This window comes from Triticum dicoccoides, chromosome 6A (assembly GCF_002162155.2).
Source record: "Triticum dicoccoides isolate Atlit2015 ecotype Zavitan chromosome 6A, WEW_v2.0, whole genome shotgun sequence".
In the NCBI taxonomy this organism is placed as follows: Eukaryota; Viridiplantae; Streptophyta; class Magnoliopsida; order Poales; family Poaceae; genus Triticum; species Triticum dicoccoides.
This window is the reverse complement of record NC_041390.1, coordinates 79566018-79573327: the sequence shown is the minus strand read 5'-3', so window position 1 is coordinate 79573327 and position 7310 is coordinate 79566018.

Sequence of the window (7310 nt, the reverse complement as noted above, 5' to 3'; positions counted from 1 at the left end):
TACGACCGAACACATATGATAATTCCAAAAGAATGAAGTACTTACAAGCGATCTAGCCCAGGACCTTGCAACAACTTACTACATTGCTAGCCACAGTACTACCTGCGACTTCATATATAGGATGACATCCGAGTTTATATGTACTATCAACCTCCTACGTGATTTTTTTGAAAAAAAAATCTGCAACACTAACAATTTTTGAAGAAAGAGGAACAAAATTGAATAACTAAATATCGTTTGAATTTATGATCTTTTTTAGAAACGTGAACATTTTTTTTAAACATGAACATTTTTTGAAAATAACGAACAATTTTTCCAAATTGTGAACAATTTTTATTTTTACGAAAAAAATTGAAAGCATGAATAATTTTTGAATTTGTGAATAAATTTGGAAGGCTTAAACAATATTTTAAATTCCCAAGCATTTTTTAGATTTGTGAACAAAAACATGTGAACATTTCTAAATTCCCAGAACTTTTTTTGAATTACATAACAAATTTTCAAAACATGAATTTTTTTAAAATTCATGATCAAAATTAGAAACTTGGAGCATTCTTTAAAGTTCCCGATTTTTTTAAAAAAATTGCGAACAAACTTTCAAGACAAGGACATTTTTTAAATTTGTGAACAAAATTTTGAAAACGGGATTTTTTTTAAGTTCCCAAATTTTCGGAGTTTGTGAACAAAAGTTGAAAATGCGAACATTTTTAAAATTTCTGAACATTTGTTGGAAAATAAAATAAAAAGAGAAACAGAAAAGGGAAAAACGAAAAAGAAAAGAAAAATGGAAAACGAAAAAAATAAAAATAAAAAGAAATAGGAAAAAAAACAGCAAAACCCGGTTCAGAGAACCTTCTGGAAGGTTCTCAAAACCGATAAAACCAGACAGGAACAAGAAGATTCAAGTCCGGTATACGTGTGTAAGCTTGTATTGATTCAGATGTTTGCCTTTTTTGTTTTAGTTGATGCACGGAGTAATGCTTGTGAGCCCATTATCGGTGTGTTCATCATGTATTTGTGTGTGCTTGCTGATTCGTTGGTAGTTGGAACTTGTGAGGTTCAGTGCAAAAATGCTAGACATACAAAGGCTTACACGTTTTTACACGCTTTTTTCATCTAACAACCAATCACAAACCTCTCCTCCCCTGATTTTCAGGAGGGTGGGCCACACCGCTCACCTATTGACCAATCAAGGTTAACCATCCTGTAAAAACCTGTAAATCGTTTATACGTGTAGCATTGCCGGGTTCAGTGATATGTTATGCATGGGAATATAACAGATCACGTAACTAGTCTAGTCCAGTGCACTCGTCCCGCTCTATCCCTGTGCGTTTGCTCGACGTTATCACACAACGAGCGTACTATAGGGATTTCCCTCAACCTGCAGCTGGCTGGAATATTCGGCACTGGGCTAAGAGTTGTATCTGCCTAAGTGCCTGTTCGGCAGGCCTCCGCTCCGCAGCTCAACTCCTGGAGCGGTTGGAGGAGCTGCGGAGTGGCACCGAACGCGCTGGCTCCATGCCTCTCCCAGAGCGGAGCGGAGCTGCTTGTAGACCACTTTTTCAGAGTTGCAAAAGTGGTGCTCCGTACGCTCCGCTTCTGGATGGAGCTGGGAGTTGGAAAGCGGGGATGCAGCGTGTAGAGATTTTCTTCAAGTGGTCGGAGCTTCACCTCCTGTGCCAAGTCCCAAGCCACCCTCATATTCCAGAAAAACCAATACTGAATGTATGTCTTCACCTCCTGTGCCAAGCCCCACGGCTGCTGGCTGCTGCTCGGCGACGGCACCCTCCAAGTCGCGGAGATCTCCATCTACAACTCGACGGTGCGCGTCCTACACAACGGTGACATCAAAGTCAACGCTGCCGGCAACGGCATGTTCGGCGGCGGGCTGAGCGACGATGGGCCCTACACTCTGTCGTTCGGTAACGAACTCGTCGTGGCGGGCTGCAACGTCTACGCGACACTGCAAGAGGAGAATACAAACGCCATTATAAGTGGTTGCGCTTCATTCTGCCCCGACGACCGCAGTATGATGGACCTTATCCTTGCCGCAGCTTCGGAATTTGATAGACTACAAAATTCGTCCGGTCGCACGTACTGCGACGGCTTGGTTTGCTGCCAGGCGGCCATCGTACAAACCCGTCAGGCTCTACCGGGCTCCGTGCAGATCAAATGGCTCCGTCCGAACCACAGCGTGGACGAGCTAGGACCACGTCCGCGCGTGTTCGTCGCGGAGGAAGCGTGGTTCGACCAGAAATTGGTCTATGATGATTTAATGGCAGATCCTCCGTCAAAAGATGCATTGTCAGTTCCCATTCTTCTGGACTGGGTGGTCGTTGACGAAGAGCGGCCCTCGTCAAACGGGGACATCACGTCATTGGATTGCACCAGGAAAGAAGCCCTCTGCAAGAGTAAGAAAAGCGGCTGCAGTCGGAAAGACAGGGGGCGTCTTTGCTACTGCGAAGATGGTTACCAAGGCAATCCTTATATCGCCGATGGATGCCAAGGTTAATATGCTCTACTTGTTTCTCAGCAATCCTCCCCAACTTTATTTAATTGGCCGATATGCATTTTCCATTATGGCGAGAATCGATTTTGGTTTCTTCTCTTCCTAATTAATCCAGTGTTGGCTGGCTATTTGTAGATATCGACGAGTGCGATCTCCCAGCAACAGACATCGAGTGCTACGGAGAATGTACCAACACACAGGGATCCTTCGAGTGTCGTTGCCCGCAAGGAACCGTTGGCAACCATACCCTACCCAATGGTTGCGTCCAACTCCAACCTACCACCACCAAGCCTGGTAAGACCCGTGTCCTAGACCATTAGGCATCGGACTGCTTATTCTTTGCTTTACCCCCTCCATCCCAAAATACTCCGAGAATTGCTTACAAGTATCATTCAATATCCATATCTACTGGAGATATGTTATATCTTTATTCCATGGCAACATGGCTTTGCCATGCAGACATCCTTTTTTACCAGATGGAAGCATACAATTCAACTAAATATGATACAATAATTATGTTTTACAGGAGACATATTTTACTGAAACATAGCTTGTGTGCCATGGAAACATTACTTTGTCCAATTGAATTATATGGTGTTGTAGACACATTCTTATGCGACATATCTTGCATATAATAATTTACTATATGGTGTGGTAGAAAATGTTCAACGGAAGCATTTGATCCATGCTATATTATTTATAGCTTTGGAAACAATTTTTATATAATGGAAACATTTGCTTTGCAGAGAAATCATGTGGAAGCAGAACAATAACTATCAAGCGTCAAGCAAATTTATCCATTATAAGTGCAATATTACAACTCACTTTTAAAGATTATTACAACAACACTATTTTGCTGGTCATGGGTATGATCCAAGTGTGCCATGGATAGTAAATAGTGCAATGGAAATAACGTTCAAGAAAAGAAGCATACACTTAGAGTGGTTGAAGGAAAAAAAAATCACTACGATAGAAACATATGCAAGAAATAAAAGTAGGACATGGCTTCTAGGAAGAAATAGCTTCATTTTTATCTCAACATTTATAAAACGCACTCAAAGCATGGATTTTAATGAATTGTAGCATGATTGATGCTGGAAAATTGTGTTTAGCAAAAAATTAAGAACATACAATCCATTAATTATCTAATGTAAACATATGTTGTTGTTAATATGATCATAAACATGAATGTGATGAACTATTCCATAAACTAAAAAAATATTGGCAAGCTGATTGTGGACTATTGCCACAAGCTATTTGGAGTAAGTACAATACACAAGAAGCATGCATATTTGGAAACATCAATGTAACGCAATCAAACTATAAAAAGTATAAGATTGGTTAAAGAAAAATGACACAAACTCTACAGAGAAAAGAAGCACATGTATGATACACATATGAAGTACAAACATTTGGAAACATCATATTCATGTAATTCAACACAACAAAAGGGGGCAATTGTTACACTGAAGAAGATGTTGAACCTAAAGAGCCCTGATGTATTACCAATTCATGTAGATGTACGATACAGATATGTGATATATATGAAGCCCTTAATATTTATAGCAAAACAAAATTGCAATCACAACACATGGGAGACCTAATGGAATAGCAGAAAAAAAAGGGAAACTAACATCCTTGCCTCAGAGATGTACGTGATAGATAATTCTATCATATGATTTTTCAAGTTACAACAGAGCATTTTGTACATGAATGGCACTAAAATTATAGCGAGTTTTCGTAAGCAATCACGTAACTTACATGCCATTTTTTGATAATAATGTCATTGCATATCAAGAATGGACATACTTAGGAGGTTGGGACAAAGTAAAAGGGGGGAACACTACTTTTCTGTAGGAAGCTATAAATAATATGTTGGTCAAAATATGAAAGTCCAGACATGTACGTTATTTTTTCAGCACTGCTATAGGGATGACAAGTTTCTGGCCGATCTGCACACGATGGGGCGAATTAGCCATTAGATTGCAGCATATTACTAATCGCCGCCGTTTGGAAGTATGCATAGTCCCTGAATCGTTCATAGACTGTCGTGTGCATAGTGGTTTCGTTATTTTTTCTGTGACTGGAGGGAGTATTATTTAAATAGAAAACATGCTCATAATCTAGAGCTTCAACTTGAGGACACAGAGCATGTTTTGTGTTACACTAAAAATGTACCATGTGTGTTGCAACAACAATTGGTTCCGATATATTTCAGAGATTTTTTGTTATGAAACAGAATAGTTGGATTAATAATATGAGAACAAAACATTATGAGAACAAAACATTATATATATAGTAACGCTAAACTAAACGTGAGTGTAGAATAGCTTATTCTACACCCCAGTAACGGTACATACAAAATATAATAATTTTCGTAAAAATGTAGTAAATTACAAACATAGATGATAAAAATAATATTTTTCGAATTACTACATTTTATACACTGTTTTACTAGATTTTGTACATAGCGTTACTATGGGGTGTAGAATAAGTTATTCTACACTCACGCTTAAAACATATATATATAGTAACACTATATATAGGGTCGCGCTATTCGTCACCCTGGGTGAGGAATAGTTATTCTTCACCCCCCCTCTATTTTAACATCATTGCACTGTAATTTTACGTTCCTTAAATTTTGTCTTATTTCAGACATAAAAAGAGAACGTAAGAAGATTTATAATCGCCGTAAAAATATTTTATGTTACGTAAATTACAAATGTAAAAACGTAGTGTAAAATGTACATAAAATGTAATTTTTCTGGTCCTCTGACCTTTTTTTATGCCAACTTTTACACAGTGAATCAATATGACTGTAACTATTTGTACTTGAAACATAATTTATTTATGAAATGATCGTAATATTACCTCGTGTGAAGAATAACTTATTCTGCACCCTGGGTGATGAATAGTAACACTATATATATATATACGGTGGCGCTAAACTGAGCGAGCGCGCATAATAGCTAATCCTACGCGCTGGTCCTAATTAGGCGGGCGGATCCCTCCGCATGAATAGATCGGGATTTAATTGAGGGTAAAAGTGATAGGAAAAATAGTAATGCAGTTAATGCTTACCATCCCATGCGGTCCACATACGTTGCTAAAGTCAGTATTAGTAGGTAGTAATAAAGATAGTATAGATCGTAATGGATGAAAATGCTTTACCAAGCAAGGAATTAGGGGTGGTTTGATCTGTCGCCTTATAAGCCTAGTAAAACCATGCCAATATCTGGTAACAAATTACCGTATGTTTACTCACTAACTATTGACAGTAAAAAAGATAGAATAGATGGTAATAGAAGAAAATGCTTTACCAACCAATGACTTAGTGGTCATTCAATCCGTCACCTCGTAAACCTAGTAAAAGCATTCTAAAACCTAGTAATACATTACTACATGTGCTATATAATTGTACATTACTACAACTACATGTGCTAAGTCTAGTAATACATTACTACATGTGCTAAAATCTAGTAATATTACTAGAAAATGTACTAGATAGTAACTTTGTTACTATTTCATAGACACTCAATTACTATTTCTTTCCCTTTGTTAGAGGTAATAGTTGCTACAAAGGTAGGTAGTAATGGCATTACTATTTTTTCCCTTTGTTATGATCACTTTAACGCTATGAGGTACTCCAGTTAGTAATGGCATTACTATATTTTTTCTTGGTTACGATCAATTTATTGTGTCGTCCAGGGGTGGTTGGGTTAGCCTAATTAAAAGAAGGGTCGGTTAGTAGCGCGCTGCGCAGCGGCCGGAGCGTATGATTGCTTCGAATGCGCTCAGGCTTAGTTTAGCACGTCCTCCTATTAGTCTCCCTCCCTTTCTCTAGAAAAGAAAACTGAGGGTCATCTCAATATATGATGTGTATGTAGCCTGGAATAAGAGACCTGCTCTTCTATCCCACGTATGTATGTGAATCCTCCTCCTCTTGGACTCTCACCCTTTTCTCTACAAAAAAGAAAAACTCAGCGTCATCTCCTCCTAGATTTGACGAATGGATACTCCCATCTTCTATATCTCCGTTCCCCTTGGAAAAAAAAAATCTTAGTATCGCCCCCTCTGATTTAACGACCAAACTGGCAACCTGCATCCAATTGAATCAGGCAGTGCGTGATGGGAAAGCCTCCTCTGCCTTCCATGGGCTCTCTGCTGCATCATATAGATTGTGCAGCTCTGCAGGTCCATCAAAATTCACAAGTAGCAGCAATGGCCGAAGTTTGTATTAGCCACGTCAGATTTGATCAGCAGTAGCGTTGGCAAGAACCATGTACTCTCTTTGAAAACAAGTTTCGCTGGCTCAGGTGAACAACACAATCTTTTCTTTCCCGTCTGATCCATGTGCCATTAAGCTGTAAGAGCATTGGTCGTCCAGAAAATTTTAAGGGACCTCCTAGGTTTCGTTTTGATGTAGAATCAATATTGTTTCTACCTCCTCCCGTAATCTACTAGGCCTTATGTTGTTTCAACAGAAGAATCCAAAGCCGAAGCCTAGGTCTGTTCTCCTGAGAAATACACATATCCTTGCCGTAAAAATAACCCATCATGTGGGCGATCTTCTCATCACACTCCTTTTGCATGGCCGTCCTTTGACTCCTCTCAAGCTGCAAAGATGAAGTGGCTGCAAAGATGAAGATGGGCGGGGGAAACATGATGGAGGCATGTTGCCTTACGTGTTCTCCTGCTGAGGAAGAAACATGGCCAAGTGCCGATGGATGCAATGGACATCTTAAATTATAATGTCTACCACAGACTATATCAATTAGGAGATGAGAAGGAAAAGCGTTTG